Source organism: Mya arenaria, chromosome 8, assembly GCF_026914265.1.
Source record: "Mya arenaria isolate MELC-2E11 chromosome 8, ASM2691426v1".
NCBI classification, from domain to species: Eukaryota; Metazoa; Mollusca; class Bivalvia; order Myida; family Myidae; genus Mya; species Mya arenaria.
Genome location: NC_069129.1, coordinates 10,659,482 through 10,676,395, shown reverse-complemented (window position 1 = coordinate 10,676,395; position 16,914 = coordinate 10,659,482).

Here is a 16,914-nt window from a genome sequence, read left to right as displayed (position 1 = left end):
AAGCGGCGTAGACTGGGCTATGTTTCATTTAAAATGATGAAGAAATTGTGAAGTTATCTTTGTTTAAAGTCTTTTTTCAAATCAAAATATTGCCTTCCGACGTAGCATTTATGACGCAATTTATCACGTGGTATACACACACTATGGTAGTTATGTTTACATTTGTGCAGTGATGTTACTCTTTCTGCTGCTTTAATATTAATTGAAACAGCTATATAATCAGGGTATATACGTTTCGGTAATAATATATTTATTTACCATTTCTCAGATAAATGGTTTTACTGTTCAATTTAGTGTTGGGAATCGGTTGCAATTTTACTATCGATGATCGGTTTCACTCAAGTAACCGATTATCGATAGTACAATCGGTTTTTAAAATACTACATAGTACCTGAGTTGTAGTTTTATTCATGTACAGTATTAAACTCTTAATCATTATATGCATATGCATTATGTCTATGATGGAAGTTATTAAGTGTTGTTGCATAAAAACTAGTTCATTTTCTTGCTCATTGTGGCTTTCATCAGCCATTTTGTTAAAGATAACATCTGAACACTTACTAATATTTTATTTTTTTCGATAATCGATTATAACTTAATACTATCGATTGTCGCCGATTTCAGGCCCAACCAATTGATTTTCGATTATAATCGATCATCGGAACATCACTACTGTTCATAATCATCATTCTTGGTTAGGTAGCAAAAAAATCGGGGTTGGAGTGGAGAGTGGTAAGTATTGAAGAATTCGGAACTCCTTTCAACTCCAACCTCGGATGTATACGGAGGGTTACATTGTCAGAAATCTTTACATTTAACTACGCTGCAAGCAGATCCCGTAGTTATTTTAATTTAGCAGTAAAACTTCATGACTTGACTCTTGGGAATCTTAATTATTTAAACAATAATACACTACTTTGGCAATCAATTTAAACTTAATCATACAAAATACACGTTAAAACACCAATTATTCAATATTATTATTTATATATGATTTTATTTTATCTACTTCTACTCATGTATCGGCATACATGTACATCCGAGGTTGTTTTCGATCGAAAAATGCCAAAGAGTTCCGAATGTAACTGGAGACGGTACATGTAACCATTTATGGTCAGGCAGTACACACTTCGGTGAGGAGTGGAAAGCGATATGGTACTGATGTCCCCACGAATTCTTACTGGTCTAAGTCTCGTCACCCAAAACAAGTAAAAAACAATCCATGCCTTAAATGGGGAGATGATTCTTATCACTAAACTCAGAGTTTGGTTAACTGAAGACGTCGAAAATGAAGTGATATTTTTTAGCCTAATGACATAAAGGCGATGTTTATTTGACCAAACGATTCACAAAAGGCCTCAGAGGCTTTCGTTAAGAGAAAACCGCAGCCCATAACTGAAGAGACGAGCGGGGATTTCATCAGGAGACGGTTATTACCCCGGCACGCGAGTGTATTCAGTTATATCCTCGGTCAAACAATTGAGGAGATAAAATTAAGAACGACCCTAGTCCCTCGTCGAACACCTGCAACGAATTCGCAATATCCCCGACAAAAAATCTCAATAATTTTTCAGACTGTCAGACAGTAATGAATACGTTCATCTTTATTTGATTTGCTAGAACAATATCATCATTATGCAAAGTACTTTCTTCTCTATTTCGTTTATAAAGATAATGCGCATGCGTGTCACGCGCCTCGCACGCGAGGATTCCAAAATGGCGGTAAGCCGAGAGGATATTCCCAAATATCATTTGATGTAAACAAACAATAAAACACTGTCCGACGTGTCAATTTACGATTTATGAATTTGTGGCATTGATGAACCGGCATTGAAGAAATCAGTTGTAACTGAACGAGTGGACACAGTTCTATGAACACTCTTTGCTGGGACACTACATTCTAATTTTAAAAGTCACAAAACTAAGACATGTGATCACTTATTTGACAAATGAATACAAGGTTTTACATAGCACTTGCTATTCCATCAGATTTTTCTTCAACGATATTTTTTTAATTATCATTTTGGTCATAATTTGAACATTTGCGACCACTTGTTGAAAACTTATTGTGAAATTTATCCTTAAAGATGCACTCTTACTCCCAAATAAGAATTGCCACAATTAATTGTTTAAATATACCGAAAAGGATGAATATATGTCATAAAACATGGTTCTTCTGAAGGATGCCGAATTTAATGTAAAAGAAAGATGCAGAAAAAATAATAACTCTACCTTATTAGACGAGAGTAGATCAAAGTAAATATTTTAGCATTCACCAATCATTTTATATTTGTGCGTTTTCAGCTATTAAATACACGGTAACAATCTTGTTATCAGTAATGAATAGTTTCCATAAATGCATTATTTAGAAAGTACTTAAAGCTTTATCACTAATAAATTATGTTTGTAATTCATGTGTATGGATTGATTTTGAATAAGAGTGTCACTTTAACATCTCACCATTTCGAAAATAAAGGAGAACGAGACAACACACATGTATACACACATGTATCATGGACTAGGTATTGTCAAAACAATCCCTTCAGTGGCATTCTGTCGGTTTGTTGTGGGGGAAATCGTAAACAAAACATATCAACGTTGACTAATTTGGGCATTTTATAAATCACCGATTGCCTAATGGCATTGGTCATTATCTTTGTTCCGAACGCATGCGCAGTAGATTAGGTTTCTCTCGTTGTTGACGATTTTCTGCGATTATGTCCCGAATATTTTGACTTATTACCATGTTCCATTGATTGAATCACGACCCTGTCATGATTTTAGATGAAAAATGAGTAAGCGAGCCTCCCATTTGGTGAAATAATTCTCAGCTTTCACTTGTACGCGTGCGCAAAAATGAAATACCGTGGTCTTGCGTGATTTCGCGAGTCACGTGTTAAATAATGGCGGACGGTTATAACGATCACCTGGGGCAGCCATTATGCTTGCGGTGAAAATGTGAAATGTGGATAAAAGAACGCGACTGTAGGGGGCGTCCACTTTGGTTTCGGATCATTTTAGATAAATAGCTACTCGATATCGTCTATTTGACACATTATACATGTTTTGTACCCACTTCTGTATATCTCTAGTACAATCAAATCGGCACGCGACAGAATAATGATCATGTTTTGCCATTTATGTCAATTGAAGTGATCAATAACCGATTTGAATGAGAGAAATTTACCAATAGGACCGTTTTTATCACGTTTGAGTGCACTTAGTTGCACAAAAGCTAAATCCTTAATACAATTATACGACATTGAAAGCGCGAGTATCATAGTTTTTGTTCGCTGTTTAACTTAAATGTGGAAATATGTTATTAGTTTAGTATCGTTAATATAAGAATACAATGTATGGTTATATTTTAATCTAACCCTGCAGAATTTGTTTGGAATGTCGTTTGATTTACAAGAACAAAGACGTTGACTGCATGGCAGAAAGAAGGCACAGAACACCACATGTACAATTGTATAATTCGTGTACCTTTATTTGTATATTCACGTGCATGCTGCATTAGTCAATGTCCTCGTGTTATTGTAACTGCGACTTCCTTTGTACTCGTGCACATGAATATTATTGTAAAAGATAAATTCACTTTGCACGTCGAGCCTTTTAATACTTGTTGGACATAAATCGCTCATTGAAATATGTGACCATACTATTGGCTCTTGAAATTTAAACGGAGCATTATCTATTGTGTTAAAGATGTCGCTTTGATGTGAAAACAAAAATATTCAACTGAAATCTGAAATCTATTATTCAAAGATGTACATGTAAAATATGTGTTCAATACATATCGATGACAACGGCACAATTAAAACCATGCCGAGATAGAGACTGGTTGGTATTCAATATGCTACTAAGTCAATCTTATGATCATACATCATTGATCCCATTCACAGTATAAATCCGTTATTTATATCGAGCAATCCGATTAGCTACATCGTTCTTAAATCCAATCAAGATTAGTATTGAATACGACCCCTAGTACCTACCCGTTTTGCTATACACTATGTACACCAATGTGTAGGCAAATTACATCTCAATGCAAAAATGCCGATTCTTTTTGAATGCACGGTATGTGTTTTAAAAAAAAACACATAACATCTATATACGTCGTGCAGAAAAAGCGTGTAACAATTTAGTTCGGTTCTTGTGAAAAAAACAAGACAATTTATTCCCTACATGTTTTATGAGCTCGCTGGCATTAGTAGAAGAAGAAAAAACATCAGTTGGAGAAAGTCCACTCAGAATTGATCTGTATAGTATTTGTTTTAATATAGAAGATCAGCTCTCTATCGCGCTAAAGGTCTCAATTACCTAAGACATTTACCTTTAATTTCAACATCTTACAAAACATGTGTTAAACAAAAGTATCAAGAGAGGTAAATATTCGAAAGGAACACGCAAGTATCTTCCAGATGAAAGAAAATATCCGATTTTTTTTCGAACAATAGTGAGTTTTACTCATTAATATTTCAGCCCATTCCCCTTCGTAGTTTATGTACCTATGATGGTACCTTCCCAGAAACACTGCAAATGATGGAGGCGTCATTTGAAATGACGTTACAGCAGTAGGTGTCAATATCTTGCGTCAAGTCTCATATACATTGACACTTTTTATCCTTATGAACGTCGAGCTGCAGTTTAAGGTGAATGAGGAGCCAGCTCAACATTGGAACTTTGTCATTATGAATGTCGGGCCGAACGACGAGCTGAAGGAGTAGCCAGCACGTCATTGGGACTCTGTCATTATGAATGTCGGGCCGAACGACGAGCTGAAGGAGTAGCCAGCACGTCATTGGAACTTTGTCATTATGAATGTCGGGCCGAACGACGAGCTGAAGGAGTAGCCAGCACGTCATTGGGACTTTGTCATTATGAATGTCGGGCCGAACGAGGAGCTGAATGAGGAGCCAGCTCGACATTGGGACTTTGTCATTATGAATGCCGGGCTGAACAACCAGCTGAATGAGGAGCCAGCTCGACATTGGGACTTTGTCATTATGAATGTCGGGCTGAACAACCAGCTGAATGAGGAGCCAGCTCGACATTGGGACTTTGTCATTATGAATGTCGGGCCGAACGACGAGCTGAATGGGAAAGCCAGCTCGACATTGGAACTGCGTCATTATGAATGTCGGGCCGAACGACGAGCTGAATGAGAAAGCCAGCTCGACATTTGGACTTTGTCATTATGAATGTCGGGCTGAACGGCGAGCTAAATGAGGAGCCAGCTCGACATTTGAACTGCGTCATTATGAATGTCGGGCCGAACGACGAGCTGAATGAGAAAGACAGCTCGACATTGGGACTTTGTCATTATGAATGTCGGGCCGAACGACGAGCTGAATGAGGAGCCAGCTCGACATTGGTTTTTTTCATTATGAATGTCAGGCTGAGCGACGAGCTGAATGAGGAGCCAGCTCAACATTTGGACTTTTTCCTTATGAACGATGAGCTAAAAGTCGAGCTGTATGAGGAGCCAGCTCCACATTGAAACTTTGCAGTTATGAATGTCGGGCCGAACGACGAGCTAAATGAGGAGCCAGCTCGGAATGTGAACTTTGTCATTATGAATGTCGGGCCAAACGAGGAGCTGAATGATGAGCCAGCTCGACATTGGAACTTTATCATAATGAATGTCGGACCGAACGACGATCTGATTGAGGAGCCAGCTTGACATTGGAACTTTGTCATTATGAATGTCGGACCGAAGGACGAGCTGAATGAGGAACCAGCTTGACATTGGAACTTTTTCATTATGAATGTCGTGCAGGGCGCCGAGCTGAATGAGGAGCCAGCTCCTCACAATGGGGTTTTGCAATAATGACTGTCGGGCTGAACAACCAGCTGAATGAGGAGCCAGCTCAACATTGGGAATTTGTCCTTATGATTGTCGGGCTATTCAACAAGCTGAATGAGTGACAAGCACGTCCTTTGGAATTTGTCATTTTGAATGTCGGGCCGAACGACGACCTGAATGGAGATCCATTCAATGTCATTATAAATGGGTAGACGTATAGAGATCATACACTTATAGAAATGTAATCATAAGTTTTTTAGGGAAAGGCCTGAATTTGTTTGCCCTGGTAAAGGGCTCTATTCTCATATCACCATTACAGGGCTCTCTAATTTAATATATTATACTTTTCATATTCGAAAATAAGTGTTGGCTGCTCTTTGAACAGTCAACTAAATGTGTCAAATGATACTGCAATTATTGAAAATGAGTAAAATGAGTCAATTGATTAAGATGCCTTATTAATTCCGTTTCGCCGGAAACTGACCTCACCAATACAGGTAACTAAGGTCCCACGTGCCGCAATGACAAGTGCGCAAGCGCAGAAACGCTTCATTTAACAGGTACCCGTTTCACAAAAGGCAAAAACGGAAATCTGAGGTTAAATGTCCTTTGATATTGATCCAGTTGTTAAAGATAAAATGCAAATAGAGTAGTGAACATCGAACTATTTAGAGTGTACGCGGGTCTCCAAATTACAGTTTTGTATCGGCACGCGTATTAAATGGAGCGTGGAGCAGAAGCACGTTAAGGGTCATGCGCCATTATTTGCCAATTTTAATTAAACTTTACAAAGCAATGAACATAGGTGCAGGTAATTGTTCAAAATCTCATTTAAATCTGTTGCGTTTCACAATTATTTGAAATTGAAACTTTTCATCACTGATGTCAAAGCATTCATGTTGAGTTATAATGATTAGCACGTGACCGATCAAATGAGGTTTACAATGTGCGTTTTCATCTCCGATACGTGCTCAAGATGATGATTTTTGATCAACAATTACAGAAAAGAAAGAATTTATGGACATTGGATTTTCTAACACATTTTGAAGAGCTATACGAGTATTTAATAATTGTTAGGTGAAATTCAATCAGATAAAGACAGGGGATTGCAAAAAAACATTCACCCCATGCCACAAATCTGTTCAATTATGAATTAGTAAATAATACTTGAGTAAGTGGCTAGTATCTTAAATCATGGTTATTTGTAAAGTTAAAATCAACTTCATGCAAATCGTGAAATATAACAGTTGCCAAAAATGCAACTTTGGTTTTCGATGTTCATTTTACCTCATAAAAGCATAGTGTTATATAAAATCTTGTAAGTATTAACACTTTTTAAAAACGTTTTTACCATAGAATATGCTGATGAAAACCATTGTCAACATTTCAAAGAAAACTAAGTCTAGAGCAAAAATTATACAGCATTGATTGTTAAAAAGAAATTTGTTCTCGATTATATTTATTGATGCATACTATTTTTTTTTTGAAATCTTGACCAAAACTTTTCATTATCATATTCTATGAGATAATGTGATTTTAAAAATTGTAAAAAAAAAAAATCTAAAAAAAAATCCTTTTGATGTTATGTGAAAAAATGAGTTAAGATTGAGATTTTACTTGAGTATTTTCGTTATATTGGGGCCTGAACATAAAAGGTTTACAATAAACAACGCATACACAGCTGGGGAATGTATAACAAAGATTACCAAAGCCTCCGAAGTACACAGATTGCCTTTCATTCATACTCATAAGTGTCTAAACAATGGCGACGTTTTATCGCCTTTATTGTTGGCTTTGCACAGAAAATTGTAATAATGACAACAAAATCGACAGAAGAGCTTAAAGAAGATCACTGCTGTGTTCATTAACATTGTTATCGGACCGTTTAGTACTTTAAAAACAATTTAGTCAGAAGTGGATTAGCCTGAATTGATCATCTAGGGAATTCATTCCAATATTTTATCAACAGATTTTTATCTCTAGAACTTAATTGAAAACGTCTGAACGTTTGCATTATTTCAGCTGGACGGGTCCTTAAAAAGTCAAATGCTCTTAAATCGTTCATCATCATCATTATCCTCCTCCTCCTCCTCCTCCTCCTCCTCCTCCTCCTCCTCCTCCTCTTCATCATCATCATCATCATCAGCAGCAGCAGCAGCAGCAGCAGCAGCAGCAGCAGAAGCAGAAGCAGCTACAGCAGCATCAACATTAGCATCATCACCATCACCATCATCATCACCACCACCACCATCATCATCATCATCATCATCATCATCATCATCATCATCATCATCATCATCATCATCATCATCATCATCATCATCATCATCATCATCATCATCATCATCATCATCATCATCATCATCATAATCATCATCAACAACAACAGCATCATCAACATCAGCAGCAGAAGCAGCAGCAGAAGTAGAAGCAGCAGCAGCAGCAGCATCGCCACCACCACTACAACCAAAATCATTATCATCATTAGCAGCAGCAGCAGAAGCATTGTCGTCGTCGTCGTCATAGGCCCTTCTTAACATGGACTAATGAATCAACTCGCATATCGGTTGTATCAGCACGAACTATCACTCATAAATTATTTCGAGGCGAATTTTATGCGGTTTCGATCTGTATGCGGCACTTCATGGCACGTCTAAAAGTGAGTATTTACTTCAAGTATGGATTGATCTGCCATCAAAAGGCTTTTTTAAAAATAGTTTGAAGTTTTAACTAGAAATATTCCTAAAATAATACATACAGTAATAAATATTTCTACAATCCCAAAGGAACATGTCATTTAAACAGCGAACCACCAGTAAATAGAATTTATGTCTCGCTTTTAGCAACGGAAATAGTTCGTAGTTTGCTCTTTTCAGACCTAAACAATTATTTGACAATTCACTTCTGTTTCTGAAAATAAATAACATTTTGTCACGTTTTAATATTTTTCCATTAAGCCAACCAACGCTCGGCCGCATACAAGATCTTGAAAACGCCAAAACAGTCGAGCCAGCGCGCGTTCGTGGTCGTATATTGCAACATTTCACGAATCACTAATGCATATCTGTATTTTTATGTACAAAAAGCATGTTACCACGCTTAATACAACTACAAACGACCGAAAATCTCTTGTTTGACTACTAACAACAATAAAACTCGATTTTATGTAATGAATTCCAGTTTGATGTGTGCCTTTGTTTTAATTGGCCGTGACTTTATAACATCGCTGCGGACTAATTTTCTTGTCAGCGCGTAGTGATATATGCAAATCACTCGTGTCGCGCACGCGCATTGCGTCTTAAATGTTGCGGGACAAAATTGGCAATATTTGTTCAAAGACAGCATCGCTGTATCACATTTCTCAAAGATAGCCTCCGTTAGAACCCTATCCCGTTTTTAACTACATTTTCCGTTTTTGTGGAAACTTTTCACCAAAATGCACCTTTTTTTGCTTTTGCTAGCGGATTTGTGTCACACAAACAAGGCATTGAATTGTAAGCAAAATAGTACTTGAGTTGGTTACTGCGGCTTCTCTCTTATTGTATAACTGTTCTGTTTTGTTGTCTATTTTGTTGACTATTGTTGTTTTGTCAGTGGACTAAAAGGGAGCTTTGCGATTGTGTTTCTTGAATTTCTTTTTGTGTTATTATCGTTGAAGAATGCGTTTATAACGTTAGGAAATCAGATCAACACAGTTCTTTTTTCAAAAAAATAAATGAAATTAAATAAAATGATAAAATATCAAAAAGTTCACCATACATTCATAAACGGAGGAAACATCGTTTAATAACATGTTCTGTTCTTTACGCTATTGTTCTAATTGCCAAAAGGTTAAAACTGTATACGATATTTTCTATGACACAGGACGCCTAAAACAGTAGTATAAAATAGCAAAGTAAATTATTGAATTCTAGGAAAGGTACAATTGTAACTTAGGACTCTCTTGAAAATCGGCCCCAGAAAATGGACGTGTTTAAGTAGGTTCGATTTTCAATAAATATACAAACTTGTTTTCAATCACATTTCCTAATAAACTCTTAAAACAGATACTCGTTCTACAAACTTTACCTAGGTTCTCTGGGGTGCGGGGGCATTTGTCGGGGATTTTACCATCTGTTCGTCCCCGCAGGGCGGGGTCAGCGACCAAGCGTTTACGGAAGATAAACATGTGAAATTTGAATAATACGCTATTCTCATTGGTCCACAAATACATGCTCACACTAAACACAAGTGCAACGAGGAAAGCATAGACATATAAAGGAACTAATATAGGAAGCTATTTTATGGGACCAATTTCCAAGCTCTAAGATTTTCCCGTCTAAATATTTGTCTGCAATAGACAAGTTAATGGACTGATCAAGGATTTATGATGAAACTAGGAGAAAATGGCCGACATTCGAAACCAACAACCGGAAATGTCAGTCACGTGATAACTTTCGAGACTTTTTACAGACGACAGTGTGGTATTTATAACGGCGTTTTATGTATTTGGTCACAATATTTGTCATTTGTTCTTGTTCCATTTTATGAAACTGTCTACAGCATTTCTTGACAGCATTTAACAAAAGTTACAGTACAAAATTTGTCTTCTTGTTGCATCAATAATTTTTTCGAGAAATAAAACAGCGCTTTAACCCTTTTTGGTTAACGGTATAGTCTAGGCATGAACGTGAAACGGATTGGCAAGCAGCTCACGTATGAGCTAATTGCGTCAAATGTGAGCTTTATGCGTTACGTGTGATCAATAGTATATGGTTACGTTTGAGTCATTCGCGTTACGTGTAAGCTTTTTGCGTTACGTATGAGCTATATGCGTTACGTGTGAGCTATATGTGTTTCGTGTGAGGAAATTGCGTCAAGTATGAGCTATTTGCGTTTCGTGTTAGCTGTACGCATTACGTGTAAGCTATATGCGTTATGTGTGAGCAAATGTTGTCAAGTGTGAGCTATTTGCGTTACGTGTGAGTTATTTGCGTTACGTGTGAGCTAAATGCGTTACGTGTGAGCTGTATGCGTTACGTGTGAGCTGTATGCGTTACGTGTGAGCTCTATGCGTTACGTGTGAGCTGTATGCGTTACGTGGGAGCTATATGCCATACGTGTGAGCTGTATGCGTTATGTGTGAGCTGTATGCGTTGCGTGTGAGCTAAATGCGTAACGTGTGAGTTATATGCGTTTATGCGTTACGTGTGAGTTGTATGCGTTACGTATGAGCTATTTGCGTTACTTGTGAGTTGTATGCGTTACGTATGAGCTATTTGCGTTACGTGTAAGCTGTATGCGTTTCTAATGAGCTATATGCATTACTTGTAAGCTATATGCGTTACGTGCGAGCTATATGAGTTATGTGTGAGCTGTATGCGTTACGTGTGAGCTATTTGCGTTACGTGTAAGCTGTATGCGTTACGGGTGAGCTATTTGCGTTACGTGTGAGCTATATGCATTACGTGTGAGCTATTTGCGTTACGTGTGAGCTATTTGCGTTACGTGTGAGCTATTCGCGTTACGTGTGAGTTATTCGCGTTACGTGTGAGCTATATGCATTACTTGTAAGCTATATGCGTTACGTGCGAGCTATATGAGTTATGTGTGAGCTGTATGCGTTACGTGTGAGCTATTTGCGTTACGTGTAAGCTGTATGCGTTAAGTGTGAGCTATTTGCGTTCCGTGTGAGCTAAAAGCATTACGTGTGAGCTATTTGCGTTACGTGTGAGCTATTCGCGTTACGTGTGAGTTATATGCGTTTCGTGTAAGCTGTGTGCATTACGTATGAGCTATTTGCGTTAGTTTGAGCTGTATGCATTACGTGTGAACTTTTTGCGTTATTTGTGAGCTATATGCATTACGTTTGAGCTATTTGCGTTATGTGTGAACTGTATGCGTTACGTATAGGCTGTATGCATTACGAGTGAACTATAATGTACGTGAAGTTAGCGGCCTAGCGGCCTAGCGGCCTAGCGGCCTAGCGGCGTGAAGTTAGCGGCATAGCGGCCTAGCGGCGTGAAATTAGCGGCCTGGCGGCCTAGCGGCCTAGCGGCCTAGCGGTGTGAAGTTGGCGGCCTAGCGGCCTACGTTTGAGCTATTTGCGTTATGTGTGAACTGTATGCGTTACGTATAGGCTGTATGCATTACGAGTGAACTATAATGTACGTGAAGTTAGCGGCCTAGCGGCCTAGCGGCCTAGCGGCGTGAAGTTAGCGGCATAGCGGCCTAGCGGCGTGAAATTAGCGACCTGGCGGCCTAGTGGCCTAGCGGCCTAGCGGTGTGAAGTTGGCGGCCTAGCGGCCTAGCGGCCTGGCGGCCTAATTATTTTTTCTATTTCCAAGCAATTGTTAATGCGTTTTTTTTAAAACAATGATAAATCAAGGTTTTTTATTCATATAGTTACATAGCGGCCTTAAATTGTTATATATTCAGAATATTTTTCTTTACCTTTTATTCTAAAACAATTTTAAATTAACTGTTTTATGCACAAATTATCACTCTGAAGCGTTTTTCAAACTTTTTTCAAAAAAGTCGATCAAGCACTTCAGCGACCAAGCGGCAAAGCGGCCTGAAATTAGCGGCCTAGCGGCCTAGCGGCCTAAATTGAATCCTATTTCAAAGCATGTATACATGCATTTTCTTCTAAAACAATAACATTTTAACTGTTTTTATGCACAAATTAACACATTGAAGCGATTATCAACAGTTTTTTTCAAAAAACGTCGATTAAGCAGTCAGCTATTTCAAAGCATTAAACATGCCTGATCTTCTTAATCAATGATATATTTACTGTACTACATAACGAGAACAAAGGGTTTAAATTCATTTCGGTGGCAGTTATGGGAGTGACGGAAACATATTTTTATATGCGCCCCTGGGTCCCGTTTCAATGGAATTTTAATCATTTCTAAATGTCAAAGAATGCCCATATATAGCAAAATGGCGTGATAATGTCAGTCTAAAGGCAACGTAACAGAACTTTGAAAGCCTTTAACAACATATATGAATATAGTATCCATTTTTTAAAATGATCGTATAAGGCAATCTCAAATTACATGAAGCGTTCAGTCCCAAATCCATCTATCCGCTGGAAGAAAGTAATTAGAGTGAAAACCAAAACACCTTTCAGTTTCTTAGACAAGAGGTATACGGATTGTACCGTGAACACTTGATTATAACGCCATAAACAATTGTAAGTCCAAATCTCACATTATTTTATGCTAAATTTTCGCTGAATAAATAAGCATGGCCTAATTTACCTCTGAAATGTTTGCGAAATCATAATTTTAAAATTCTGAGACAGGTTATGTAAGCTCGAGTTCTTTCTTCTTTTATTCCTCCATATTTGAAGTCCTTCCCCCGCTTTCTCCCTAATGTTTTTCCGTATTTAGGCTTTTGATGTAAAATTTCCTCTCTCCTGAAAACCAAGTATCCTTCACAGGAAGGCATTAAACACATTATGAGAGGGGGTCACGCAAAATACCAACTCGTTTTCTTCAACTCTGGGAGATAATGGTTGTATCTATTACTATGTGCTTTCAGACAAAAGATGTTGAGAAATTTGTCCCCATATAATTCTGGCAAATTACTCGTATTTGTTACATTAATTTTGGTATTTTTGTTCCGTGAGTTTATGCGTCGCTGAGGCAAATTAATGTGCGTCTGTAACAGTTAGACCAAATTTCACAAATCACTTTTAACAAAAGCGGGAAAATGTCATATCATTTTTTCAAAATTGTGAAAATAGTGCAATAATCACATAAATTGTCAACATTTCACTAAAAACTGACGTATAAAAGCATGCTTTTTTCACAATATTATATTATAAAATTCGTGATCACAAACATGCGAACAAAATGGGATTTCTGACATCAGAGGTGCACGCGCTGGTTATAATTTTAAGCAAATACTAAAAGTGTTCTAAATTCAATCAGCAAGGTAACTAATATTTCAAATGTCTTTGTTGCCATGTCAATATGTCAAACAAGCTTGACATTAAACCTGTATTTACTCTTCTTATACAAAAGTTGAAAAGCTGCAACCCTAAAAGGATAAACAAACAGACCGCGTTGTTTGTTATTTAATCGATTACGCCGTCTCGTGCGAGTGGTATTGGTTTAAAACTTCCTATTGTCAAAATGGACCATTGTCATTGGTCAGTTGATTGGAGCTTTGTTTTTCAGAAAACGGATTCCCCTTGTACAACAAAGATGGTTACAATGAAATTTAACCATCAAGGACTTGAAATATAGTATCTTTAAACAGATACACGCGCCAATATATTTTATAGTTGCGTAAACAATCAATTATAATAATATAAATAATTATTACTTTTAAGACGCCTAGTGACATGTGCCGAAACACTTTCGAACCATGGGTTTTAAACAGCGGTTTTGTCTAAAATACGTACACATTTTATGTTTAAAAAACTAAAAAAAAAACACTAAATATTATATTCATATCAATACAAATTTCTAAAATTGAAAGTAAGTTTCCGTTTTCTTATTTTGCAGTCAAAGCCATGCATTGTAAGTACAGACACCAATTGTATGTTAATTTGTGAAAATATTGAATCACGCTAGGTCAATAAACAAGATTTTCGTCGATAAAAATTCATGTGAAACGCTAATGTGACGCTTTCAACGCTGTAGATTACGAAACAAAGCAAATCGTGTAGTAAAATGGCGAAAAGAAGATCTAAATTGTGATCAGTTTTATGATTAAATCTCCCATAAATGTTCGTGTTCCTTTAGCTGACTACATAACAGGAACATTAATTCAGAAAATGTTATAGCCTACACGTGTCATAGCGTTGTTTACCTTTTTCATCAATTCTTCGATATGTTGGTCACGTGACAGCAAACATCATGACACGTGACATTTACGTAATAAAAGACGACACCATACCATTAAGAAAATAGTGATGTTTTCTATAGTCCATTTTTCGCAACACAGATTTCAACTTATGACACGAGCGCAAACGCAATAAATCGAAAAATGATAAACTCGGCACCATTTATTTGTATAAATTCGGGATGAAAATGTTAATTCCACGCGCCGAAACAGATTAAGTTACTGTGTGGTCTATAATAAATAATTTGCTAGGACGGGAAATACCATCTCAATGACGTTTAAGAATTAGTCGAAGTTGCTTTTATGTGTTTCGCAACATTATCTTGTGATTAATTTTTAAGATAGAAGCAAATGCGTTGGGAACCCGGGAACAACTTCTTTTCTTCGTTATAAATTGTCAACCGTTATTCAATATGACAGTTTTTAAAAACACCTTAAAAATAACTTGTGCATAGTTCGTACAAAATATAACCTAGTTATAAGAATTCATTTATTATCTGTAAAATTAAAATATATAGTTAAATGCGAACTTCGGGTCTTGTTTAACAAGCATTAACATGATGGGAAAGATGATGGTGACAATTATAATATTGATATTTGTTAGTGGTTTTGTTGTTGTTTTTTTGGTGGTGGTGGTGGTGGTGGTGGTGGTGGTAAAGGTTTTTTGGGGTTTTTTTGTTGTTGTTTTTTTGGGGGGGGGTGCTTTTATAAAATAAATGTTTCAATGTCGGTGCTTTTGTTGTTGTTGTGTTTTTATCAATGGTTTAGTTGTTCTTGTGAAAATGCTTAAATAAAACAACAACAACAACATGAACATCAACAATCCCACATTGGTTGACGCTCCTGTCACCAAGATCGCGCTGTGCAAAATATACCTAAAATCCAATGCACAATTGTTCTCCTACAACAACGTGTACAATACAATTTAAGATGGTGGTGCATTTCGTGCTGGTGTTGTTAGCGTTGTTGCTTGTGATGTAGGATCACAACAAAACGTTCTACGGCAAGTTGTACAACACTTGGAGAAGTTGTCCACAGATTATCTTTAAGTCCTTGCACATTAAAATATTGGCCAATCAATAATATTGGAACTGACTTTGATAGAATGAACCAGTTTTATACAATTGGCTATTCTGAAGACTTTTCTTTAAAAGGCACTCTTACTCCCAAAAAAAGATTTACCACAATTTATACAATTATTCTAATATACCCAAAATGATGAATAAATATCGAAAACAATGGTTCTTATGAAGGATACCGAGTTTAATTTGTAAAGAATGTGCAGAAAACACGGTATTTCTACCTTATGAGACGATAGTCGATCGCACTAAATATTTTAGCACTCACCAATCATTATATATTTTTGTGTTTTCAGCTTTTAAATGCATGGTTACAATGTTGTTATCAGTAATTCATATGTTTTATAAATGCATTATTTAGTAAGAAGTTAAATGTTTATCACTCAAAAAATTGTTTGTTATACGTGTGTTTGTACTGATTTTGAATGAGAGTGTCACTTTAAAGCTTTCCGTGAAAGTTACCAGACCCATATTAACTACAGCGGACGTAACGAAATGAAACATCGAACGCTACAAACTCCGTGTTCAAGTTTCTCGCTGCGACGACGAATACAACGCGGCGCTTCCGGCGATCACTGCTTGTAAAGGCCTGCACAGGAAAGAGGCAGGAAAATCAGAATTTCCCTAGGAACTTCCTACATACTTCCTCCGAGCCGCGGTCGGCTGCCGTAGTTGTTCTGATAAACCATTGTGAGACCACACGTTTCACAAATCATAATTCACATGGTGCACTTGGGTTTACCGTAGTTACTCTAAAAACGGTAAATATAATTCATATTAAAAGTCCGGGATTTTTTTTGGTTTATGGAGGAAGAACGGTCCCCAAAAAAATGACAAGAAGGTGGGTTAAAAGAACTTTATCTGCAATGCTGCGGCCGTTTAAAGCCATCGTTTGCATTATCTTAAGTAAAATGCATTTCTCATTTTCAGTATCTCTTTAGCTATTTTCAACCCTTTCTAAATAAACATTCTGATAAACAATATTTAAATAAAATACCAAGATAGTCATAATGTGCAGTTTTTTAACAAAAATGGTGCTGAAAATAATAAGCACGTATGATCGAATTTTTATGATTATTTTTAGATTCATACAGGTATTATCTTATTTGGCTTTTTTTTATTCGCCTATTTACTTGTATTAACATTTTATCCCAAATTATTATGAACCTGATATTTATGTCTTTTTGT